Here is a 27,527-nt window from a genome sequence, read left to right on the forward strand (position 1 = left end):
TGTAATGGGCTCAGTCCACTGAAAGGCAAACAATGGTTGACTTTGAGGAGCCAGGTGGAGGCAGAAGAAAGCACCCTTCAGGTCGAGGCATGTAAACCATGTGGCTGACCCCGGAATTTGGCTGAGGAGAGTATATGGGTTCGGAACCACTGGGTGTAAGGAAACAGTCACTTTGTTAATGGCCCTCAGATCCTGTACTGGTCGGTCTCCTCCTCCTGGCTTCTTGACTGGCAAGAGCAGGGTATTCCAAGCCAACTGGCACTCAATTCGAATACCTGCTTCTCTGAGCTTGGTCAGGTGCTCTTGTATAACCCATTCTAGTCTTGAGTGGGAGGGGGTACTGCCTTTGTCTCTGAGGTTGGGCTCCAGGGATCAGGTCAACAATGATGGGGGCCCGATTTCAAGCTAGTCCAGGTGGGTTATCTTCAACCCATACGGAGGGGAATGTGAGCCTGAATTCTGAGGGGTTACAGAATAAGGCCTGGGTGCAGAATAGTCTCCATTCTTCTTCGCTTGGCAGGGTAATCGCCAAGACCAGGGTTTCCTTCTGCCTTGGGTTTAATTGGAGGTGAGTGCATCCAGTGGGTTCAAAAGTCATCCGGGCCCCAAGTGTGGAGAGCAGATCCTGGCCCAGGAGATGACTTGAGCAGTCAGGTAAGTAGAGGAACTCATGCCGGACCTTGTGACCCCCCCAAGTCCACATTGTCGAGCTTGACAGAAGAGCTGCTGTATTGCCCGTGTCCCAGTAGCCCCAAATATGGCTGTTGCCTTTTGGCTTAAGGGTGCCATAGGGGAAGTAACAACGGAGTGTTCAGCCCCAGGGTCAACCATGAAAGTTATTGTTCGGCCCCCTACTTTCATTTCGACCGTGGGCTCATGGGGGCCAAGAGAGAAAGAGCCCGGCCCCTCTCAGTCCGATTCTACCCTGGCCAGACCAACGAGGTTCTCACCTCGAGGTTCCTCCCAATATTGGCTGGGTTTTGAGGGTCCCTTCCGATTTGGACATTCATTCTCCTAGTGTCCCTTCTCTTTGCAGTATGCACATCGGTCCCTTGCTAAGGTGGCTCTGGGCTTCCGCCCTTTTGGTGGTTGGGGTCTTCCCACCTTCGCAGCGTCTGTTCCTTTTGGTTCTGCTGCGAGAAGGGTGGCTTCTTAGTCTTCTCTCCGCTTCTCTTTCAGCTGTGACTTCTCTGTTCATGAAAACCTTATTGGCGACCTCTATCAACTGAGTGATATTCATCCCGGCAAAGCCCTCCAACTTCTGGAGTTTTCTTCTGATATCTGGGGAAGCCTGTGCCCCAAAGGAGGTATTTACCATCTGTTGACTTTCTGGTGCCTTGGGGTCAAATGGGGTGTGTACATGGCATGCTTCACATAATCTTTCATAGTAGTCTCTGGGAGACTCCCCAGGGTGCTATGTGACTGGGTTTGATGTTTGAGTCATGTTCATGGACTTTTTGGCTCCAACTAGGACTCCCCGAAGGAGGGCTTCCTGGTGTCATCAGATGTGAGCCTGCCCCTCTTCTGTGGTGAAATCCCATGTTGGGTGTTCTTCACGCATGGCAGCTTGAGCCCAGACAGCAGGGTCATTGATCCCCGGCGGTGCGTGATCTTCTAGGTAGTGTTGTGTTTCCCTCCTCCTCCTCCTCCTCCTCCTCCTCCTCCTCCTCCTCTTCCTCTTCCTCTTCCTCCTCCTCCTCCTCCTCCTCCTCTTCCTCCTCCTCCTTCTCCTCTTCCTCCTCCTCCTCCTCCTCCTCCTTCTTCTTTCTTCTTTCTTCTTTCTTCTTTCTTCTGTATTAAACAGAGTACGGAGTAACTGTGACAATATTCCCAAGTCCGTTGGTGGGTCTGGAAGAGGGACTCCAAGTCGGCCATTGCTTGAGGCTTTTCAGAGTATGATGGAGTGTTGTGTTTCCAATTGAGGACGTTGGTTGTAGAGAAAGGTTGATAATACGTCATGGAATGGCTGGGCTGGATGGTTCTGTCCTCATTCTGTCTTTCAGGCTCTCTCATTTCCCTTACAGGCATTTGGAGAGCATTAGGTCTGGGTCTGGAGCAGAGTTTGGCTGCTGGCCCCTGTTGGGGAGGATTCTCCAGGTGTGAGAGGGGCAGGGAGATGGGTGGCGCCAACTGTGGTGGCGGCAGCGGCAGCAGCGGTGGTGCCCATTGCTTGGCGGCGACTTTGGCAGCAGCAGCAAGAGCAGCCAGCGGCCTTGGGGGTGGGGGGGAAGACAGACGGGGGAGGAGTTTCAGGTTCAAGGGGAGCAGGGAGGGAGCTTGATGAGTCATAAGGAGGTGGAAAGACAATATCTTCCTTCGTGTCTCCTTTGAATCTTAGAGGACTGGCAGGTTGCTTCGTTGGCTCCCTGGGTGAGCCTCCGGATAAGGTGGCTAAAACCTGTGCCTGGTTCTGTTTGCTAACGATGAATCGCACCCAAGGTGGGGGATTTTGGGCAATTTCAAGCCAGGAATCGATGTATGGAAACTGATCAGAGTGGCCTGGGTTCCCAGTGACTATTAGCCCGACCCACTGCACCATTTGAGCATCTAATGTCCCTTCTGGGGGCCATCCTACATTGAATATGGGCCATTCTAGTTCACAAAAGGTCTTTAACTTCCTGGGTATCATTTTCACCCCATAATCACCTGAAAATCCCTTTTTAAAATTTTTGAGCATGACCTCTAAAAGCAGAGGCTTACTCTGTTTTGATCCCATTATTAATTCCTATCTCGTGTTCAGTGTCACAAACACAGACAAATGAGATGACCTTTAGATAAGAGGGCCAATCAGATACTCCTCTGGTCATGTTCCCGAGGGAAACGTTAGGTGAGGTTTGGCCGTAGCGGACTCAGCTTTGTGACTTGTGATCAGAATCTGATCCAATACTGCCCCAGACCTTATACTCTCACCACGACACAGGAGAGCCCATTCAGACTCCGTAGACTTTTGGGGACCTTAAGGGTGCCTGTCCATGGAGCCACAAACTCGAACTCGGCTGGCAATCCTGGCCGAGCTGCTCATTCTCCTTCTCTCTCTCTCTCTCTCTCTCTCTCTCTCTCTCTCTCTCTCTCACACACACACACACACACACACACACACACACACACACACACACCAGAGTCTATTACATTGCCTTCCACAAAATTTTCTACCGGTGAGACCTATTAAGGCCTCCGGAGATTGATCACATCCCTCTTCCAGGCTCTTGGGTGGGCCTGACTTCTTTGGGGCCCCAGCCTTACTGGTTCCAATGTTGGGTCCGGGTCCTCACCTACCAGCTGTCTTTGAGTCCGGCGGGAACAAGGGAGCGGGGCCAGCCTGAGGCAACCGAGAAGGAGACTGCCAAAATCCAGGCAGGGCGCACCTTCTCCCTTGCAATCCCTCGCTCTGTCACCACCTCGCCGTTCTCCCAAACAGGTGGCAACAATGGGCCAGCGTGGTTGGGTTTCCTGATCAGGGAACCAAGTGTGTTACGGAACCAGGCTGGAACACTGGCGGAACAACCAAGTGGCACTCGGAGATCTTGGTGCATCGGAGATTTATTTAACACCAGCGGGCTCAGAGAAGACTGTCTCTCCAAAGATCTGAGCACCGAATGCAAGTGGGGAGGGTAATTTATAGTTGTCAGCTTCAATATCTGTGGGTGGGGGTTTTGGCGCACACAGCAAACAAAGGAAGAAGAACCCAGAGGAGGGGGTCTCGAAGCTAGAGACCGGAGTCTGTTTTAGCTCCGTTGGCCATCTTTGGCATACTTTATTCACTTGTCCAACATTCCCCCCTTTGGTGCCCTTTAAAAAACTTTTAGTAGGCATAATCTTTCAGTTTTACAGGTTGGTGCTCTTGGAAGACTAAGATACGTGCAGTCGTTTGGCGAGCAACAGTGTTTTCAATAAAATGTACCACAGCATTCAGTATCCAGGGGCCAATGGATCCAAGTAAAATTATGGAGAGGAGGGGCCCCACCAGGGCAGGAAGCCAGGATGCCCAATCCGTGAGGTCCCATCCTTTCCATTGATTGATAGTTTCCTGTGGTCTATGTTGAATTCTTTCCTTGAGCTCCTTAACCTTTGTTGTGACTATTCCTGACTGGTTTACGCGATAGCAACATCCCTCCCCTGGAAAGATGCAAGTCCCTCCCTTTTCTGAAGTAAGGAGGTCAAGGGCTCACCTGTTTTGGAGGGTCAGTGCCACCAGAGAGTTTATTTGCCTCTGTAAGGTTACCAGAGAATCTTCCACCCATTCGATGTCTTCACTTAGCTCTTCAGATAGTCTATGGTATAGTCCTATGGATGAACCTATGCCCCCTCTTCCAGTTCCTATTCCTGTCGCAATTCCTGTGCCTATCAGAATGGGTAGCAGGACTGCCCATTTAGCCCAGGACTTGGGGCTACAGGCTGTTAAGAGCTGATCTTCAGTGTATACAGATACTTCTGGGGTTGGGAAGATGGAATAACAAAGCTGAGTCCACTTGGGCTCTAGGCATCAGTAGGCCGATTTAGAACACAGATGGACCACCCCAGGGGTTGAACATAGGGTTGCATTCCTCTTTAAGGTTATATTTCTTCCACATAGAGAGGTACCATTCATACCTTCAGGGACTGTACAGATTAGATTGTCGGCATTTGAGATAGATCCCAGTGGCCAGGGGTCCAATTAAGACAGAGGTGTTGGTTTTGAGATTTTCAGGAGCTTCCCAGGTCAAAGGGATGGGAGTGGCTAAGTTAAGCCCTCCGGCTGAGGGGGCAAGCACATCCAGCAGATTTGTATGTGATTATATATTTTATGGAGGACTTGTAGAGTAGTGTTGGCCCAACGTTGGAGTGGGGAATTGGTAAGCATCTGACTGAGGGCTGAAAGGTTCACACCTTGGTAGGCTGCCAGGGGAGTGGCCACCTTTATGGCTTGCATTCCCCTATCCTTTATAACTATTTGAAGGGCCCTGTCTTGCACCCCTCCCCCATCTGAGATTCCCCCATTGAGGAAGGTAAGTGTAGCAAGCTCACTTCCCTCTCCAGAGGCCCTTGTTGTGACATGGGTTCCTGACATTTCGGGTTATCTCTATGATCCAATACTTAGTCCTTGGGACACCAGGTGACTGACAGTGCGTGTTTTTCCCCTGTAGTGATCTTTGTGGAGGGAGGTGAAGGCGCTGGATGCCCTTGACCCCCTTATTGTCATATAACAATCCTGGGGGCAAAGTGGGTAAGTGGCAGTTGTGAGGGTGAGAGAGGTTATCCTAGCATACAGGCAATACTTACTAATCCTCCCATCCAGAGGAGGTATGCAAGGCCCAGAATGCATCTTTTTGTCCCATGTCCAGCTTGTTGGTGCAGACTCTATCAACCCAATGGTAAGAAGTAAGATCAGGGCTATGACACCGGTAAGGGGCAAGGGCTGGCAGAGTTGCATCCAAACCCTTGGGCTAGGTTCACGCATTGATTCCTCAAGCTTCTGCCATGCACAGGCCAGCCAGCTTCTGGGGTGTGGCTGGAGCAGGGCTGGAGGTCTCAAGGGCCAGTTTCCCTTTTGAGGGTCAGTTTAAGCGGGTTGACTGGATCTGGATCACTTCGCCAGGTTGTGGGTTCTTCTGAGTTGTCCTTCTTAGCTCTGGAGTGATGGTCCCATGGGGGGTGATACCTGAAACTCAATCCTCTATTTGGTTGTATGTCTGTAAAGTCTATCTCCAAGTTTTGGAAAGGGCGGATTTCTGGTAACTGTCAGATCAGGTTTAGGGAAGATATGATTTGCATATTTAGGGATCCATCCTGTTTTCCAGTTGTGTAAATAATCATATGCCCATGGGGTGTTATTTTTATCCCTATAGAATAACAAGCACAGAAAATTTCCTATACATGAAATAGTTTGACAATTTTCTGACGTTTACCTCAAGTTGTTTAGGCAAAAACCAAACATTTAAAGGTGATCATGACTAGAATTTAACATTCTTAACAGTGCATTGTTGAAACAGTTGTTCTCTAAAGACACACACACACACCCCTCCCTTTCCAGAGATAGCTAAATAGAGACCAATGCATCTGTAGAACAAATCCAGTCTTAACAAATCTGACCTAATTATTTACATTAGCTCAGCAAGAATAGCAATTGGTCATGAGGATCTTGTAAATTTTCTTTGTTGGAGCTTTTTATAACCAATCTCTGCGTTGAATTTTTAGTAGCCTATCCAGGCCAGGAGCCAAGCCAAATACTTGCCATCAGACAGGCCTGCAATACCTGTAGAATTGGGCAAATTCCTCTTTGTGAGGTCCCCAAGATATCCTGAGTTTCCTGCACCTGCCAGGAAGTGGCCGTCTTTACCTACCTGTTGAGGCTGCTGGGAACTCAGCAAGCAAGGCACCAGGCCAACATTTCCAAGAGGCATTATGGCTCCATGTTTTTTTTTTTTTTTTTAATTTTTTTTTCAACGTTTTTTATTTATTTTTGGGACAGAGAGAGACAGAGCATGGACGGGGGAGGGGCAGAGAGAGAGGGAGACACAGAATCGGAAACAGGCTCCAGGCTCCGAGCCATCAGCCCAGAGCCTGACGCGGGGCTTGAACTCACGGACCGCGAGATCGTGACCTGGCTGAAGTCGGACGCTTAACCGACTGCGCCACCCAGGCGCCCCTATGGCTCCATGTTTTATAAAGCCAACCCTAATTCCTTAAAGCTGTCTGGTCATATCTGAGTTTATGAATGTCATCCTCAAATATGACATTCCAGTGAAGCCTTGGTAAAATAACCAGTATTTCCAATGGTGACCTGTTGCATGATGAACCGATTATTATTGAATTTATGCAAAAAATTGTAATTCCCATGAAAGAAAGAATACTCATTGAGAGTTTTGAATTTCAGGGGAGTTATGTAGAGAAAAAGATAAATGTTTCAGTTTACAAATGCATACTTTATGACATTTTTCTATATCATAGATATCTTAAGAGAAAGTTTCCTTAATCTGGGAGATGAAATATTAGAGAACCAACAATATTTTCAACAAGAATCATAAAACTAAATTTCCTCAGTTCATTTAATCCCATGTTCCTAATTCTTGTTCAATTTGAATGCAGCTTTTTAGTTCTGGAAATTCTTACCCATTTTAGTATTAATTTTAAGATGTCAGATACCTGTATTTATCCACAAAGTCCTTTGAATAAATCTCCTTGAAGAAGATATACGTTTTGTGAGAGAATAAGAACAATTATAAATGACAAAATCTCAGAAACAGACATCGTTAAAGATTTGATGGGAGTTCATTACGATGCAATTGACAAAGAAATGTGGTTATTTCTGTGACACATAACATCTCAAGTAATCAGAATATTGTTGACCTTATATCAAAACATTAAAACTTTAGGAATTGCATATATTTGGGCAGTTACTGCATTTACCTGTGCAGTACAACCTAAGGTTTACCATTGTATGACAGTGCTTTTCCAAGTAATTTAGCATCCCAAATAAAAGGGCCTAATTGGTCAAGAAGACTTCATTTACCATTTAAATCCTGAGAAGTTTGTTAAAACCCCAGAAGTCATAAATGCATCCTAAATAAAGATCATTACAAATCTTACAATTTTATTTATTCAACCAAAGTGGCAATAAAAGATCTCATAGGTGAATGTATAGCATTATACAGTTGTTATCAAAACCTAGGTCTTTTAACATTGAGAAGTTTTAACTAAGTAATCAAAGACCTGATAGAGAGGAGACCTAAAACTTTGATTTTCCTGGAGGATAAACCTTTTTTTGCCTTGTCTTATCAAGAGCAGATGAACAATTCGAGAAAACTTTGTCATTTTAGCAGAAAGAAAAGCAGAATTTCAACCTTATACCAGTATACTTTTAAAATTCCATTCATATCAACCTTGTACAACTTTCTTTTCCTTCCAAATTTTGTCCCAAAACCATTTCCTTCCAAATAACTAGTCTCATTTAGGACAAAATTACTTTCTTCTACCCTCAACAAAACTGTATTTCCATTCCTTCTATCTTTCTTATATACCTCCTATTTTCCTACATACAGTGTTGTTTTCTTTATTTTCATCAGTATTAAGTACATTCAGCAGAATTTTAACTCTTAGGAAACCTTAGTCTCCAGTGGAGGACTTAGTAACCAATTGAGACGTGTTTACATCAGAATTTTTTTAGATGGTAAATTCATGAACCAATTAAGTACAAAGCATGTTTTCCAATAGGTCCAAATAGCCTTAATTTCTCAGCAATAAAAAGTTCCCTTTTTTGTCCATCTTCTAATTGTTCAGTAGATTATTGAAAGTAGAGTGTTGAAGTCTTCTATTATTGAATTGTATTTCTCTCCCTTCAATTCTGTCAGGTTTTGCCTCATGTACTTTGGGGCTATATTGTTAGGTGTGTATAATTGGTATGTTTTTTGATAATATTGACCCATTTACCATTATCAAATGCCCTTCTTTATCTGTAATAACAATTTTGTTTTAATGTCTATTTTGCCTGATGCTAGGAAAGTCATTCCCACCCTCCCCCCCTACCTTTTTTTTGGTTACTCTTTGCCTGGTATGTCTTTTAAAGCCTTTTTACTTTCAACCTATCCATTTATGTTTAGTATAATTACTGATAAGATAGGATTTCTATCTGCCATTTTGCCATTTGTTTCTATATCATGGTTTCTTTCTGTTCCTCTATCCTTCATTAGTATCTTCTTTTGTATTAGATGTATATTTTCTAGTGTATTATTTTTATTCCTTTGTTATTTTTAAAATATATATTTTTTAGTTATTTTCTTAGTGATTGCTTTGAGGATTACAATTCCCACCTTAGATAACATTGCAATTTAAATTAATAGCAACTTGGGGCACCTGGGTGGCTCAGTCGGTTGAGCGACCGACTTCGGCTCAGGTCATGATCTCACGGTTTGTGAGTTTGAGCCCCGTGTCGTGCTCTGTACTGCTAGCTCAGAGCCTGGAGCCTGGAGCCTGCTTCTGATTCTGTGTCTCCCTCTCTCTCTGACCCTCCCCCACTCATGCTCTGTCTCTCTCTGCCTCAGAAATAAACATTAAAAAAATTTTAAATTAATAGCAACTTAATGTTACTAATATATGAAACTTTGTTCCTATATAGCTCTGTGCTCTCCTTTGTGCTCCTCCTGTCATGCAAATTACATTTTTATATATTCTGTACCCATACATAGTGATTTATAATTACTGAATTATGCAGTTGTCTTTAAATTGGATAAGAGAGAAAGGAGTTACTAACAACAGTGCATTTATACTTTCTTTTCTTTGGCTATTAAAAAATTTTTTTAAATGTTTATTTTTGAGAGACAGAGAGAGAGCATGATTGGGGAAGGGGCAGAGAGAGGGAGACACAATCTGAAGCAGGCTCCAGGCTCTGAGTTGTCAGCACAGAGCCTGATGCAGGGCTTGAACTCACGAGCCATGAGATCATGACCTGAGCTGCAGTCAGATGCTCAACCGACTGAACCACTCAGGTACCCCTATACTTTTTTTTTTTAATTTGCCTATGTAGTTACCTTTGCCTAGCACTCTTTATATGAATTTAAAGTACTATCTAGGTCCTTTCATTTCAGCCTCTCGGTCTTGGTCTTTCCTGTAGGGCAGGTGCACACCAGTGGCACATTCTCTTGATTTTTGTTCATCTGGGAATCTCTTAATTTGTCCTTCATTTTTGAAGGATCCTTTTTCTGCTTATCAGAACTCTTGGTTGAAGTTCTTATTCCTTCAGCACTTGGAACATGTCATCCCACTGCCTCTGGCCTCCATGGATTCCAATGAAAAGTATGCTGTTAATCTTTCTGAGGAGTCCTTGTGCAAGAAGAGTCACTTCTCCCTGCTTTCAAGATTCTGTCTCTATCTTTGACTTTTGGCAGATTGATAATGATGTGTCTTGTGGTGGATCTCTTGTAATTTGTGTTCTTGTATTCTTGTGATTTGTTGAGCTTCTTGAATATGGAAGTTTGATCATAATTGGAAAGCTTTTGCACATTATGTCTTCCAATATTATTTTGGACTCCTTTGTTCTTTCGTCCCTTTCTGAGACTCCCGTTATACATGCAGGCGTGCTTGATGCTGTCCCATGGGCCCTGAGGACTTATTCATTTTTCTTCATTCTGTTTTGTTTCTTTTCTTCAGATTGGATGGTTTCTGTTGACTTAGCTTTCAGTTCAGTGGTTCTTTATTCTCCCTGCTCAGATCAGCCATTGCACTCCTCTAGGGCCATTATATTTTATAACTCCAGAATTTTGAGTTAGTTCTTCTTTAAAATAGTTATCTCCTCCTTGATATTCTCCATTTTGGTTAGACTTCGTTTTTTTGTACTTTATTTAGTTCTTCAGGGATGGTTAAGTTCTTTGAACATATTTAAAATAGCTGATTTCAGGTTTTCGTCTAGTTAGTCAATATTTGGGCTTCCTCAGCATATTTTTTATTAATTGCTTTTTCCCTATGCATATGTCACAGTATCATGTTTTCTTGCATGCCTATTTTTTGTTGAAAACTGGACGCTTAAAATTCTATAAGGTGACGACTCTGGAAATAAGGTTCTCCCCCTTCTCAGGGATTCTTGTTATTGCTGCTTTCTGTAGCTGTTGTTGGTTTAGCGACTTTTCTAAGTGACTTCTTTGGTTTGTATTCTGTGTTGTACTTCACCCCTGAGGACTCTGCTCTGTGGTCAGGCAATTCTTGAATAGAGATTTCCTTGAATGCCATGTGTGGAAGTGATGAGTCCCCCAGTCTTTGCCTGGAGGCTCTGTGTGCCTGTTGGGGCACACCTTCAGTACATAGTGCTGTCATTCACCGCCCTGCCTTAGCCTTCATGGTGTGCTTATGCAGAGCCTCCAGATCAGCTGGGGGGTTACAGTTTCAAGCTTTCTCAGCTATTTCCTGAGCATATGCCCAGATCACTATGAGTGGCCTTCTAGATTCCCAGGAATTTTTAGGAACTTTTCAAAATTTAGGCATCTCATTCCCCAGCTTTTCCTTTTAGGCTTTTGGTTTGCATATTATTTACCTCAGCTATTACCCACTGCTTTAGGTAGTTGTGAAGTGCCTGTGATTGTTTTCCACAAATGTCCCCCAGGGAAAAGGCTTTTTACACGAAGTGAATTTTATAAGTCAGGTGAGGGGCGCCTGGGTGGCTAAGTTGGTTAAGCTGCTGACCTGGGCTCAGGACATGATCTCACTCATGGGTTCAAGCCCAGCATCAAGTGCTGTGCTGACATCTCGGAGCCTGGAGCCTGCTTCAGATTCTGTCTCCCTCTCTCTGTCCCTCCCCCCATTCGTACTCTGTCTCTGAAAAATAAATAAATGTTAAAAATAAAAAATAAATAAATCAGGTGAAATACAGATAGTCTGTAAGTGACATTTTCCGGTGAACCACCTGATAGGTCAAATGATGACAGTTCTTTGAGAATGAGGCTTTGAAGGAGCTCCAGCCCATTCTGCTCTCTCCAGGATATTGGTTTTTAAGGGTGCTGCAGAGCCACAGAGCAGGGGTTGGGACTAAGGCACAGTAAAAACATCACAAACACCATGGATACTACAGTGTGGCTGTTCTTGCTGAGGATTCAGCATTTTTTTATTGAGTAAATACTCCTGCATTGTTCCAAGCCTTTGGTGAATTTCCAGAGTTCTGAAAAGTGGATTCTGACATTTTTTGCTAGCTATCTTGTTCTTCTCTGGAGGAAAGAATTTTCAGAGTTCCCTATACCACCAGTTTTGCTGACTCTAATTCATGAATATTTAGCGCTCTCTTCTTTGATATGTTATTTTTCTCAAACCTGTGCATATTAAATAAAAACTGTTTGAATTGAGGTTGCAGGAGACCGTGTGGAGCAGTCCCTGAGCAAGGGACTATTTTTTTAAATATAATTTACTGTCAAATTGGTTTCTATACAACACCCAGTGCTCATCCCAACACATGAAGGGGCTATTGATTGGGTAGAATGATGCCAGCCTCTGCTGGACAGAAGGGCCTGAGGGCTTAAAGGGTGTCAGCTGTATGGCAGTCAGGAACTTTGCTGATCAGCCATTGTTGCTTTGTGTCTCCCAGGTTAAGGCTGCCAGGGGTTCAGCTCTGCTCACATGGATGGGACAGAGATCCGACAGCAGAGGCCAGAGGACCTGGCTCTGCCACACGCCTTCAGACTGGAGCCTCAGATGATGGACCTATGAGTGTGTCTGAGAGCCACAGGGTGGTCCCTGAACCACTGGGGTTTGAGTTCATCAGGGAGACTGCCTTGTCCCTTGGCCTTCAGGTGATGGTGCCCTTCATGTTTGCAGGACCGGGACTGTCCGGGGCTGGTGTGCTTTTGAACTATTTCCAGGTAAGAGGGAAATAAATGGGAATGGTGGTGTCAGGGGCACTGTTGAATGCCATCCCTGAAGAGTAGGCCTCTACACTTTGAATCCAGCTTGAGGGACAAGGGACAGGACGTCCTCTTCTTAAATACCATTTTTCTACAAATTGAGTAAGATTCTTTTAGTTACTGGTGACAGGGACTAAATTTAACCCAGGTTAAGCTTAAAAAAGACAATTTATTAGCTCATATAATTGAAATATGTAAGGGGTTAGATTTTAGGCATGGCATGATCCAGGTGCTTAAATGATTAACAGGATGCTGGCTTTTTCTCTGTCACTCATCTATGATTTATTTTCAGGTAGGATTCTGTACCTAGAGGGGAAGATGGCCATTGGCATTTAATTTCAACTTAATACATGCGTTCTTAGAAAAAAGAGAGACTTCTTTGTCAATGTCCACATCGGCCTCTAAAGATTGATCCTAATGTCAGGTCTACTCCTGTTCCAGTTCCTGTTCCCTGAGGGAGAACATTCTCTGTTTGGCTCACCTGACTTACATTGTCATCACTCTTGGAGGGGAGGCAGGGCACCTTGATTTGCAGCCCTACCAGAATTCCACAGAGTGAGGAACTGGGAGTTACCTATCAGACAAAAAAGTTGCCAGTGTACCCTGACTTTCCTGTTCTTCTACTGTCATTACTTTCATTGGTGTGGTCTTCAGAGGTTCTTCCTGGAAAGGCATAGTCCCTAAGAATATTCCAATTCATAACTGGCTAGATCTGTCCTATTAGTTAGCAGTCAGCAGAGAACAAAGGCTTTCTAGAGTGAGGCAGGCTGGGAGAAGCAGGGCTGATGTGTGTGACAGTTCCTGGCCTGTGCCTCACTCAGTGCTCCACGGTGTCTGTGCCTGGTAACCTAGGCCCTGCCCCTCATGGATTTAAGTCCCAGTTCTACTACTTAGCAGTAAGTCTGGTGATTTAATTTTTTTAAAGTATTTTTTAAGTTGATTTATTTATTTTGAGTGTGAGAAACAGCAAGTGCGGGAGAGGTGGGGGGGTGGGGGAAGAGAGAGAATCCCAAGCAGGCTCTACACTGTCAGTGTAGAGTCCAATGTGGGGCTCAAACCCGTGAACCATGAGATCATGACCTGAACTGAAATCAAGAGTTGGATGCTTAACTTACTGAGCCAACTATCCCTAAATTTTTTTTAATGCTTTTTTTTTTTCATTTTAGGAAGAGAGTGTGAGCAGGGGAGGGCCAGAAAGAGGGAGACACAGAATCCAAAGCAGGCTCCAGGCTCTGAGCTGTCAGCACAGAGCCTGTTGTGGGGCTCAAACTCGCACACCACAAGATCATGACCTGAGCTGAAGTCGGACACTTAACAGACTGAGCCACCCAGCCGCCCCTAAATTCTTTTTAAACCAACACTAAAATCAAGAGATTTCATGTAAAAGTCTGAATTTCTGTTTTCTGTTGAAAACTTGGCAACTCTCACAGCATTGGCCCCACTTCCTCTCATGGCACAGTGGGTGGTTGCAGCTGCCTCTAGGTGGCCACGTTCTCTGGTTTGCCACAGTCCCCACCATCCCACTGCATTCCGTCACCTGCTTGGCCCTGCCCCAGTCTGGAGTTCTCAAAGACCCTTCCAGTACCCAGCTGTCTAGTTCCTCATGATGTCACAGCACCAGTGACCACCAGCTCACTCCCAGAATCCACCTGGACCTTGCCCGGCCCCAGGATGGCTGTCTCTTAAACCAGAGCCCCTATCCCAGTCTGATTCAGTCCCTGCCTGCATGTTTGGTCTCTCTGTGCCCTCCAGACCCCAGTCCTCTCCTTTTTCTTGGTGACCTAGTCCACATCTTTCGTGACATGGTCAGTCAGCACTGTGGTAGCCTCAAGAGCACCTCAGTGTCCCAGCCTCTTTGCCGCCCTACTTACTTCAGGTGCTATTCCCTGCAGTCCATTCTCAATTTTATTGAATGTTCTCAGTATGGTGTCACTGAGGCATGTAACCTCTATACACACACACATACCTCACACTTCTATATTTGTATATACATCCATATATATCAACCCCCTAAGCATACACATATTCGTTTAGAATGTACACACACAGGTTTATAAATTATATAGGGAGAGGCAGTACAATAGTGAAATAATTGCTTGAGAGCGCAGAGTCTAGAGCTAGTCCCACTGGGTTTGAGTCCAACCTTTGTCACTTACACAAGTTGTTCTTTTTTCCCCTGTTTTCTAATCTGTAAATTAGAATTGAGGAGACCTGGAAAGATGGCAGCTTAGGAGGACACTGGGCTCACCTCGTCCTGCTGATCGCTTAGATTCCACCTGCATCTGCCTAATAACCCAGAAAACTGCCAGAAGACTAGCAGAACGGACTCTCTGGAGGCAAGTGTAGACAAGAGGCCCATGGAAGAGGGTAGGAAGGGTGGAGAGGCAGTGCCTGCTACACGGACTGGTGGGAGGGAGCCGAGGTCGTGGAGGGGCAGCCCACTGGGCAAGGCAGAGCCCCTTGCAAAAGCAGAGGGGCCAGACTCCATGGGTTCTGACAGCCAGTGGGACTTAACATCTGGAATGTTAAAAGTAAACAACTCTGCTCTTGGAGAGCAGGGAGGGCAAGAGGACGCTGGGAGGGAAAGTTGTTGAGCCCCGGAAGACAGAGTTCAGCTCAGTGGGGGAACAAAGGTGCTGGCAAGCACCATCTCCGTCTCCCATCCCCCAGCCAAAATTCCAAAGGGAGCCGGTTACCATCACCGAACTTGCTTGCACCACGCAAACGCCCAATGCTGTGCTTCTGTGGATCCATCCCTCCAATGGGTCTGCCTCCCTCCCGGTGCTGCAGCGCCCCTCCCGCAAGTGACTACTGATGGCAAAGCGAGCTAAGCCTGCCACTCCCACCCCTGTGCACCTTGCGGATCAACCCCAGCTAATATGCCAGATTCCATCCAAGCAACACCACAAGCCTGGCAGTGTGCAAGTAGCCCAGACAGGGGCCACACCACTCCACAGTTAGTCCTGCCCCTGGGGGAGGGGAAGATAAGGTACACACCAGTCTGACTGTGGCCCCAGTGGTGGGCTGGGGACAGACATCGGGTCTGACTGTGGCCTGCTCACCAACACAAGTAACTCCAGACAGCACAGGGGAAGTGTCCTGCAGTTTGGAGCCACTGGAGGAACTACCCAAAATGACAAAATGGAAGAATTCTCCTCAAAAGAAACTCCAGGAAGTAGTGACAGTTAACAAATTGATCAAAAACAATTTAAGCAATATAACAGAACAAGAATTTAGAATAACAGTCATAAAATTAATTGCTGGGCTTGAAGAAAGCATAGAGGACAGCAGAGAATCTATTGCTACAGAGATCAAGAGATTAAGAAATAGTCATGAGGAGTTAAAAATGGTATAAATAAGGTGCAAAATAAAATGTAGCTGGCCATAGCATGGATTGAAGAGGCAGAGGAGAGAATAGGTGAATTAGAAGATAAAATTATGGAAAAAGAGGAAGCTGAGAAAAAGACAGATAAAAAAATCCAGGAGTATGAGGGGAGAATGAGAGAACTAAGTGATGCAATCAAATGGAAAAATATCCATATCATACGAATTCCAGAAGAAGAAGAGAGAAAGGGGCTGAAGGTGGCTTGAACAAATCATAGCTGAGAACTTCCCTGACCTGGGGAAGGAAAAAGGCATTGAAATCCAAGAAGCACAGAGAACTCCCTTCAGACGTAACTTGAATCGATATTCTGCACGACATATCATAGTGAAAACGGCAAAATACAAGGATAAAGAGACAATTCTGAAAGCAGATAGGGATAAACAGGCTGTAACTTACAAAGGTAGACACATAAGAGTAGTGGCAGACCTATCTACTGAAACTTAGGCCAGAAAGGAATGGCAGGAAATCTTCAATGTGATGAACAGAAAAAATATGCAGCTGAGAATCCTTTATCCAGCAAGTCTGTCATTCAGAAAAGAAGAAGAGATAAATGTTTTCCCAAACAAAAACTTAAGGAATTCATCACCGCTAAACCAGCCCTACAAGAGATCCTAAGGGGGAGTACCAGAGACATCACTACAAGCATGAAACCTATAGACATCACAATAACTCTAAACCCATATCTTTCAATAATAACAGTGAATGTAAATGGACTAAATGCTCTAACCAAAAGACATAAGGTATCAGAATTCATTAAAAAAACAAACAAACAAGACCCATCTATTTGCTGTCTACAAGAGACTGATTTTAGACCTGAGGACACCTGCAGATTGAAAGTGAGGGGATGGAGAACTATCTATAATGCTACTGGAAGTCAAAAGAAAGCTGGAGTAACCGTACTTATATCAGACAAACTAGACTTTAAGTTAAAGGCTGTAACAAGAGATTAAGAAGGGCATTATATAATAATTACAGGGCCTATCCATCAGGAAGAGCTAACAATTATAAATGTCCACGTGCCGAATACGGGAGCCCCCAAATATATAAAATAATTAGTCACAAACGTAAGCAACCTTATTGATAATTGCAGGGGACTTTAATACCCCACTTACAATAATGGATACATCATCTAGACACAGAATAAAGAAACAAGGGCCCTGAATAATACATTGAATCAGATGGACTTGACAGATATATTTAGAACTCTGCATCCCAAAGCAACAGAATATACTTGCTTCTCGATTGCACATGGAACATTCTCCAAGATAGATCACATACTGGGTCACAAAACAGCCCTTACTAAGTATAAAAGAATTGAGATCATACCATGCACACTTTCAGACCACAAGGCTATGAAAAAGCCTTGATATCAACCACAGGAAAAAGTCTGGAAAACCTCCAAATGCATGGAGGTTAAAGGACATCCTACTAAATGACGAATGGGTCAACCAGACAATTAGAGAAGAAATTAAAAAATATATGGAAACAAATGAACATGAAACCACAACAATCCAAACCCTTTGGGATGCAGCAAAGGCAGTCCTGAGAGGAAAATACATTGCAATCCAGGCCTTTCTCAAGAAACACGAAAAATCCCAAATAAGAAATCTAACAGCACACCTAAAAGAACTAGAAGCAGAACAGCAAAGAAACTGCAAACCCAGCAGAAGAGAAATAATAAAGATCAGAGCACAAATAAACAATATAGAATTCAAAACAAAACAAAACAAAAACCCCACAGGAACAGATCAATGAAACTGAGTTGGTTTTTGAAAAAATAAACAAAATTGATAAACCTCTAGCCAGGCTTCTGAGAAAGAAAAGAGAGAGGATCCAAATAGATAAAATCACAAATAAAAAATGGATTTATTACAACCAATCCCTCATAATTACAACCAATTATCAGGGAATACTATGAAAAACTATATATCAACAAACTGGACAAACTGGAAGAAAAGGACAAATTCCTAAACACGCACACCACGCACTACCGAAACTCAAACAGGAAGAAATAGAAAATATGAACAGACCCATAACTAGTGAAGAAATTGAATCAGTTATCAAAAATCTTCCAACAAATAAGAGTCCTGGACCAGATGGCTTCCCAGAGGAATTCTACAAGACATTTAAAGCAAAGTTAATACCTATCCTTCTCAAGCTATTCCAAAAAATAGAAATGGAAGGAAAATGTCTAGACTCCATGTAAAAAGCCAGCATTACTTTGATTCCCAAACACCAGACAGAGACCCAACAAAAAAGGAGAACTACAGGCCAATGTCCCCGATGAACATGGATGCAAAAATGTTCAACAAGATACCAGGAAATCAAATTCAACAGCATATAAAAAGAATTATTCATCATGATCAAGTGGGATTCATTCCTGGGCTGCAGGGCTCGTTCAATATTCACAAATCATTCAATGTGATATATTACATTAATAAAAGAAAAGAACCATATGATCCTGTCAATCGATGCAGAAAAAGCATTTGACAAAATACAGCATCCTTTCTTAATAAAGACCCTCGAGAAAATCAGGATAGAAGGAACATACTTAAACATCGTAAAAGCCATTTATGAAAAGCCCACAGTTAATATCATCCTTCATGTGGAAAAACAGAGCTTTCCCTTGAGATCAGGAACACGACAGGAAAGTCCACTCTCACTGCTATTGTTTAACACAGTGTTGGAAGTCCTAGGGTCAACAATCAGACAACAAAATGAAATAAAAGGCATCAAAATCAGCAAAGAGGAAGTCAAACTTTCACTTTTTGCATACGACATGATGCTCTACATGGAAAACCCGACAGACTCCACTAAAAGTCTGCTAGAACTGATCCATGAATTCAGCAAAGTCTCAGGGTACAAAATCAATGTCCAGATATCAGTGCATTTTTATACACCAATAATGAAGCAACAGAAAGAGAAATAAAGAAACTGATCCCATTTACAATTGTACCAAGAACCATAAAATACCTAGGAATAAACCTAACCGAAGATGTAAAAGATCTGTATGTGGAAAACTATAGAAAGCTTATGAAGGAAATTGAAAAAGACACAAAGAAATGGAAAAACATTCCATGCTCACAGATTGGAAGAATAAACATTGTTAAAATGCCAAAACTACCCAAAGCAATCTACACATTCAATGCAATCCCAATCAATATTTCACGGGCGCTCTCCTCAAGGCTAGAACAAACACTCCTAAAATTTGTGTGGAACCACAAAAGCCCCTAAATAGCCGAAGTAATATTGAAGAAGAAAACCGAAGTGGGAGACATCACAATCCCAGACTTTAGCCTGTACTATAAAGCTGTAATCACCAAGACAGTATAGTATTGGCAAAAAGCAGACCAATAGAATAGAGACCCCAGAATTGGACCCACAAATGTATGGCCAACTAAGATTTGACAAAGCAAGGAAGAGTATCCAATGGAAAAAAAGTACCTTCAACAAATGTTGCTGGGAAAACCGGACAGCAATACGCAGAAGAATGAAACTAGACCACTTTCTTACACCATACACAAAAATAAACTCAAAATGGATGGAAGACCTGAATGTGAGACAGGAAACCATCAAAATCCTAGAGGAGAAAGCAGACAACAACCTCTTTGACCTCAGCCACAGCGATTTCTTCACACATCTTCAAAGGCAAGGGAATTAAAAGCAAAATGAACTATTGGGACCTCATCAAGATAAAAAGCTTCTGCACTGCGAAGGAAAGAATCAATGAAACTAAAAGGCAACCAAGGGAATAGGAAAAGATATTTGCAAATGACATATCAGACAAAGGGCTAGTATCCAAAATCTATAAAAAACTCACCAAACACCACACCCGAAAAATAATCCAGTGAAGAAATGGGCAGAAATGTGTGGCCAACCAAAACACTAGTTTATTTGAAGGTTCCCAGGGAGAATTCTTGTAGATAGGCTATGCCAGTGGTTAGGGGCAGATCCCACCTCCCCTGTGCGACAAGAGAAAGGGAAGGCAGATACCTATTTTCTAGGTTTGACCAATGCCCATTTGAAATGCAGGACCATGACTCACCTCATGGTGATTCCGATCCCATTGCTGCTTTTCTAACTTCTCCTCAGTTCACACACCAAGACCAACGTTCAAGACCAACCATACCAACCAAGGTCCAAGGATTGGAGTGAAGAACCAGGCCTTTCCTGAGTCAATGTAGAGCTCTCAGAGTCAGATTCCTGACAGGACAGCTAGCACGCCTGTCCCTGAGCCCTCGATGCATAGCAGGCCACACTATCGTGGGAATGGGTAGACACATGAACCCCAGACCCTCATTGCCTGAGATACCCTCGTTTGGAATAAAAGACAGTGAATGTGCACAGTGAACCGATCAGCACACAAAAAGCCTTTTGAATCAATGGTGCACCATAGCCTCGTTCAACCCTATTGATCATCACAGGAAAGCATATTCTTCATGACTGAGAATAACTGCTGCCCCTATCTCCCGACATGATGTGCAAAAGGACAAGAGAAGCCAAAGCTTCCCTCTATTTCTTAAGAGATAATGTGGGTCTCTTGCTCACAAGGCTCCAAGGGGCATCCTTTGAGGTACTCCTTTAGCCAACCCAACAAGGGTTCTTCTGATGCCTTAGCGAGCCAGCGTGCTAATATATTGTGCTGATCACACTGTTCTAAACATTACCCGATCTCCTTTAATGAAGAACTCTGGCCCTCGGTGTACCAAGTTTCATGACATTGCTTTCTTCACCACGGTTCCTCTTGGGATCCCCACAAATTCAGTTGCCCAGAGTCATAGCACTGGCTCCCAAATGTGCAATGTGGACTAGCCCTTGTGTCTGTGGGACAGGTTGAGTAAAAAGGGGCCCTCGCATTTTGGTTTCAGGATTCCGTGGACATCCAGAGCCTTAGGCCATTCGAAGGGGTCCAGCTGAGAACTGTTTCTGTGGAGGCTGAGCCACATGTAACTGAGGGAAGCTGGCCTCGATGCCCATAGAAAATTAAGTTTAACATGCCCTTGCAAATGGATCACATTCCCATTGGATGGAAATGGTGAACGTACATTGGTCTACTGGAGCCATTCCCTTTCCTTCTTGTCATTCTGACTCAGTCTGTGTTCACCCTTCTGAGCCATGGAGCTGGCACTGACACAGAGGGCACCAAAGGATGAGGTTCTGTTGCCCACTCAGTCCCTCGCTCAGTGACATCCATGAGCAAGGCATATCCGAAAGGAGAATAGCCCTCCAATTCCTGGGCTTGGTGATTGGCTGTTTGTAGCAAGGGGTGGGGGAGGCTAGCCAGCTTGCCTCATTGTTCTGCCTGATGGAGGAGCCTTCCTTCTGAAAAGCAGACAGTTCACACAGGAGTGGGAGTCTCCAGAAGCTGGTCAGCACAAGAAGAGCCCTTTACAGGAAGAGGGCCCCAAATGCCCCTTTCCACACTTTGGAGGAAGACCTGGGAGCCTTTGACTACAGCACTGTCACTGCTTACTCCATTCAATGATTGGAAATGTGAGAAAAGCAAAGTCCAGGACTCTCTAGGTCCTTCTGAAGGAAGAACGCAGGCCTGTTGCTCCCATGGTCCGAGATGCGGACGCTAGATGGCGATGTTGCCTAAGGCTTCTAGTGTTTCTTCTTTTTCCCATAGCCAGGTTGCCAGGAGCTGGTGCTGGACCCTTCTCCACATAATTCCCCTTTCAATCTCTGAAGACCTCTGACCCTCCTTATCCACCGTAATACATCTTTGCTCTCTTGTAGAAACAAGGTTCTTCCCACAATCTGTTCAGAGTCAGTGTCTCATGGTCGTATCCTCTGCCTTCCACCCGGAGTCTGACTCAGTCCTTGAGACTGTGAGAGAGATTTTGGCCACAGGGCTCCATCTTCAGTAATTCATTAGATTCCAGAAGTATGTGGCTCTCGATAGGCCCAGGAATTTTTAGTTGCCCAGTAACGGATGTTTGTGTGAAGACTGTGCCAGAGATTTGGGCAGGGAGCTGGCCTCCTTTTTGCCAAGGGCCAATGAAGGAAGATACCTTCTTTCCAAGTGGGTCTCAATTACCACCAAAAATGTCAGGCTTGGGGCACCACTTGGGTCCATTTCCTTCCCCTATCTTTATTTCTGACTTTATTTCCCCTTTAAAAGCCACGGAGCCATCAGTCACTCAGCTGGCACCCCTGGGTAGGCATCAAATTACCACTCTGCTTCTGTGCTCAGGGAGAGCTCTCAGGCTCTGATCTGACAAAGGAAAGATGGCCTTCAGACCCTGAGTGCTGGTTGCTTGGCTTGCTGGGGTATGGGAGGTGAGGGGGAGCCACCTTCCTCCCTGAGCTGGGTGATTGATTTGCCTTCATTCCAGGAAGCACACAGTTTGTACATGGGCAGTATGGACCAGGCCATGGTCAGTACAGGAAGAGTCTTGTCCAGCAATAGGGAACCAAGTCCTTGTTCCAGACTCCTGAGCAAGAGCCAGTAGAACCCAATAGCGACACCTCCAGTACTGCTGCCTCCGTCAACTGCTACAAAAAGTTGGAGGGACAGACATAGCCAGAAATCTCTGGCTCCAATAGAATGAATGGAGGTTTCTTACTGACAGGGCTTTCAGTGTGCCCTTTCAGAGGGTGCCCTTTTCCTAAGCTCATGGGCATTTCTATTTCCAGATACAAGCAGCTTGATAGGAGACTGTGCTGGGTACTTCATTCTCAGCATTCTCCAAATCTCAAGTGTGATGAAGAACTCAGAATCTGTGTCTCCATTTCGACCACTTAGCCTTTTTCGTCCAAAGGGTTTCTGCATGGACTTTATGCAGAGCCAGTGTCTTAGAGTAATATCCTTTTCTTTCAGCTTGGGACTTTGGCGGTGTCCGTTGGATGGTGATATAGGTCTTCCTTTGTGGCCACCCCCACACCTAATGTGTGTAAAGATACCCAGGGAGAGTGCTTGAGGGTAGTCGAAGCCAGTGGTTAGGGGAGGATCCTGCCTCCTGTGTGGGAGAAGAAGAAGGGATGATAGACATGTGCCCCTCTTTGATTTGACCCATGCCGATTGGGGTGCAGAACTTGGACTCAACTTCCTATCCCGTTGCTGCTTTTCTCACCTGGTCACAGTCACCCACCAAGACCGAGGGGCTGCCCTGTCCACAACCAAATTCCAAGGATTGGAGGTGAGTTTCCAGTACTTCCCGAGTCAATAGAGGGCTCTCAGAGTCTGATGTCCCAGAGGTCAGCTGACACTCTGCCCCGTAGCTCTTGTTGCTGAGCAGGGTATTATAGCAAGAGTAAGGAATTGCTCTTCCTTGGCAACAAGGTTCTCCCTGGAATCTTGTCAGAGTCAGTGTCTCAGAGTTATGTCTCTTCTTATTCAGTGAGGAGTCTGGTACAATCCTGGTGAGGGTGTGAGGGGTTTGGCCACGGAGGCCGTGGGCATTGGGTTTCAGACTTTGTGGACATCACCAGGCCTAGGGCATCTAGCACTGCAGGTGTCCAGTGGAGAACGCTTGTGTGTAGGCAAGCCCGAGGTTTGAGGAAGGGAGCCGGCCTCCTGTCTGGATCGAGACTGAATTCAGAAAGAGATCTCTTTCCTAGATGGGCACCACTCCCTTTGGAGATGCAGAACTTTGGCACTGCTGGCTCGCACTCATCCCCATGCCATCGCTGCTTTTCTAGTTAGGTCTCTGTTCACATTCCAGGAACATGGGGCTGTCACTTACACAGCCATGGCTGTATGAATGTTGCCAGTTTCCCAGTCAGTTGCTGAGGAAATTGAAGGCTCTCTGGGTCTAATATCCCAAAGAAAACCCGGCCCTCCCATCCCAGAGCCCATGGTGCTGATTAGCTGGCTAGGGAATGCACGAGCACGGGTAGCCAGTTGGCCTCCCTCCCCTCACTAATGGCGACCCCCTTCCTTTGGAAGGACAGCAGGTTTTCGTGTGGGCGGGATGCTCCAGGATCTGGTCAGTACAGAAAGTATCTTTGGATGGAATACCGCACCAAGTCCCACTTCCAAATACTTGCTCATCTGCCAAGAGCACAACGCTGCTACAGCTGTATCACTGCTGCCCCTCTGGACTGATGGCAAGGACAGGACACCAACCCAGAGCCAGGTCTTTCCCTCTGATGCTGAAGGAAGAATCTGGGCAGGCTTCTTGCGGTCAGGGCTTTCGGGTGGAACTTACAGATGGTACCATTTGCCAAAGCCTACAGATGTTTCTCATTCCCGAGGTGTCAGTCAGCGAGCTGAGGAAGTTTGTGCTAGTCACGTCACTCTCCACTTGATCTCATTCTTATCCCTGATGCAGAACTCTGGCCCTTCCTCTATCCATTTTCACCCCTTTGCTCTGTTTTCACTCTGAGCCCTCCCTGGGCTCCATTCCATGTAGGTGTCTTAGAGTCATACCCTGGGCCCCCAACTGGGGATTCGGGTCCATTCCCTGTGACTGTGGCACATGTTTGACCAAAGGGCCCTTGGCTCTTCAGCAGGATAGTCCTTCCTGTATGATGGTTTGTCTCTGCGTAAGACTCTCAGGACTCAGAGTTCTGGCCAAGTAGGCCTGTAGTTTTGTGTTTGTTTTTGTTTTGCCACAGGGACAGACCCTCAGACCCTCTCAGGCTTTCAAGCATCTTGAAAAGACAAGAATAAGTATAAAATGGGAAGTTGTTGCAATATGTGAAGGACAATCAGGGCAAGATCGATTTATTGCAAACCAGTGCAACCTTCATGATATGTGAACAGGCAAGGCAACCCTGGTCTAGTATCTCCCTCTGCATTTCTTCCAGGCATATTGCACACTGGCCAACATCTTGACTCAGTTTATCCTCATTATGGGTTATTCCTGGCTTGTTCAACACATCACATCATGCATAGCCCTTTCATGTGAGGGTACATGTGTGGGAGCACATTAGTCCTCCAACGTGGGATGGGAGAAGTGAACTGGTATGGAGGCAAAGGCCAGGTGCTGCCCTCGTGGGTTCCACCCTATCTGCCAGTCCCTGCCTGCTGCCATTGTTTTGGGGGCTCTTGTCAACCTCGTCTTGCCAGCCAGAACTGTTACCCTTGCTGCTGTTGAGTATGCTGAAGGAGGACAGGGCTGCACAGGCCAATACCATGGTTGCCACACCATGACCACAGGGTGGTTTTGCAGGGCCACTGAAGCACCTATGGCACTGCCTAATGCACAGGGCTGTTCATGCCTTGGCACCTGACCTAGAAACCTCCTTGTGGTCGTGCCCTGCACCCAGCACTGCCTGTGATCCTGCTGGCCCCTCTGCCCCAGCTGGAAGGAAGGTAAATCCATGTCTGAGTAAGTGCAAGTGCTGCCATTAGCAGTGGGTGGGCTGCTTTGCTTGGTGCCCACCTTCCATATGCACAGGCTTCTGTGAAAACCTATCCCTGGGCACTGGCTGAGTAAGTGACTTCTAAGTCTCAATGGGGACAATGTTAGACCTAGGGCCAAGGCCAGGGAGTGGCCATAAGGAGGGCCAAAGATCAATATTGCCAGTGGCACTAGGATCAATCTGGTAAGGGGCTATGCAACTTCACGTCCCCTCAACTAAGAAAGGAGGCCAGTTCCTTTCCCAGCCCTCTGGCCCAGTTGAATTGCAAACATTCCCTTCTGGGCCCTTCCAGTGCCCTAGGCCTCTGAATGCCTGCGTGGTTTTGACACCCACCTGCCAGGGGCCCTGTGGCGAAACCTGCAGAGTCTCAACAGGATCCCCAACAGAATGCCGAGGATATTCTGCTGAGAGACGACATGCAATGGACCCCAGAGAGGACCTGGTTTGGAAACAGAGCAAAAGGGTGAAAATGGATCCATGGAGGGCCAGAGTTCTTCATTAGGGATGAGAATGGGACGATGTGGAGAATGAAGTGACTAGTGCCATTTTCTAGCAAGCTGGCTGTCTCAGGAAGAAGCAACACCAGTGGCCTTTGGTGAAGGGAGGCCCCTACAGGCTACACCTGGGAGGCCTGTCAGCAAGGGGGCTAGAGTCTTCCCTCAGAAAGAGACAGAAAGCCCTGCCTTTGGGTGTGTTTCTTGCCCTTTCCCAGTAGTAGACAGGGGCGGCAGGGACTCAGCTGTGCCTGATGATCAAGTGGTTAGACCCCAGCCTGGTGCAGTATTCCTTTCAAAGTCCCTTTGTGCCCTGACCAGGACCTGGAGCACGGTGCACATGCACGAATCATCTACTCTGCAGGATGAAGGCATCTCTGTCAGCCAGGGGAGGGAGGCCAGCTGGCTACCCATCCCTGCAATGACTCCAGCTGACTAAGCACCAAGCCCCCAGCAACAGAGAGGCCTGCTTTCCTCTGGGATTCCAGACACTGAGAGCTGTCCATTGGCTCAGGAACTGACTGGGCATGCCACACCAATGTGTGCACCCGGGCTGTGCACCTGACACAGCCCGATGGGTCCTGGAATCTTCCTGTTGAAACACAGGACGTTCTTCTGAGGCTCTTGCTCCTCATGGCTCCCAGGTAGCCCCAATTTGAACAGAGAGCAATCAAATGCAAATGGGCACTTGGAGGACTAAAGTTCTTCCTTACAGAACAGAATGGGCTAAAGTTAGAATGAAGTGCCTACTCTGGTCTCCTGGCAGGCTAGCTGTCCGGGGTGTAAGAGGCACTTGAGGGCTGGTGTCAAAGGAAACCTCCATGGGCTACACCTGAGAGTGATATTCTGCAGTAGCTGTGTACTCTTCCCTCAGAAACAGAGGGGAAAGGGGTTTGGGTGGTTTCTCCTGTCCTTCCTATCAGGGAATAGATGCAGCATTGATTCAGAGCGAGGGCTTCCCGTTGCCAGCAGGTGATCAAGTGTTTGCAACCTGGACCTGATGCAGTAGATCTTGAAAGGGCCCTCCCTTTCTGTGCTGACCAGGTCCCGAGCCCTAATGTGCATATGGGAGTCATCGGTGACACAGAATGAAGGCATCTCTGCACTTCACTGCACTCACCAGAGCTGGCCATGTACCAAGCACTCAGGGACAAGAAGACCATCCTTCCTCTGATATAAAGGTACTGTTTGCTCTTACGGAGCACAGGACCGGAGCACAGGAAGTTTAGCACCAATCTTTGGGCTCTGCTTGTGTGAAGTGAGTGGAAGCCCAGTTGTCCCTGAATGTGACCCAAGAATTAGGAAACAGCGAATTGGTGGGGATGGCTACAAGGGAGGCCAAGGCTCTACATTACACATGGGACTTAGGTTATGCTGCTGTGCACATCTATCTTCTTTCTCCCAGCTGCATGTGTAAGGCCAGTCCCTCCCTAAACCTCTGGGACTGCCTACACGCATCCAGCCATACACAGCTTGGCACCTTCCTATGCCCTAGGCCTCATTGTGCACAGAGTTCTAACGGGATATTAGAAGGTGTCCTGTTGCCAGTTTATTCAGAGTCCCCAGGACTCAGCCAGAGCCCCCAGTTTAAAGTGGAGGATATTGCTCTGAGACACGGACTCTGAATGGACTCCAGTGAGACCCTAGTTTGAAAAAACAAAGAGCAAAATGATGGAAATAAATACACAGAGAGCAAAAATGCTTCATTATAAATGAAAGCAGGATGAAGCTGAGAAGGGAGTGCCTAGCACAATCTCCCAAGAAGCTAAGTGTTGTCTGTAGTAAGAAACACCTGTGGGCTGGGGCAAAGGGAACCTTCCATTGCCTACACCTGGGTGCCCGGTTGGCATGAAGCCTACACTTTTTGTTCAGAAAGAGAAGGAAGGCTTCTTACCTGGGCTCCTTTGAATGCCCTACCCCTGAGGGCAAGGAAAGAGCAGTGATTCAGTGGTAGCAGGTCCGAGATCCCATTGAGGCTCT

General features: G+C 45.8%; 1 long non-coding RNA gene across 1 annotated transcript; it reads left to right on the forward strand.

The window, feature by feature from the left end:
* The first annotated feature begins 261 nt into the window (after positions 1 to 261).
* On the forward strand, positions 262 to 27,307 carry LOC144615670 (uncharacterized). Its single transcript, XR_013554074.2, has 4 exons — positions 262 to 654; positions 1,180 to 1,307; positions 12,041 to 12,314; positions 14,556 to 27,307. It is a non-coding gene; the product is annotated as an uncharacterized LOC144615670 (long non-coding RNA).
* Positions 27,308 to 27,527: the final 220 nt, after the last annotated feature.

Source organism: Panthera onca, chromosome A2, assembly GCF_046562875.1.
Source record: "Panthera onca isolate mPanOnc1 chromosome A2, mPanOnc1 haplotype 2, whole genome shotgun sequence".
In the NCBI taxonomy this organism is placed as follows: Eukaryota; Metazoa; Chordata; class Mammalia; order Carnivora; family Felidae; genus Panthera; species Panthera onca.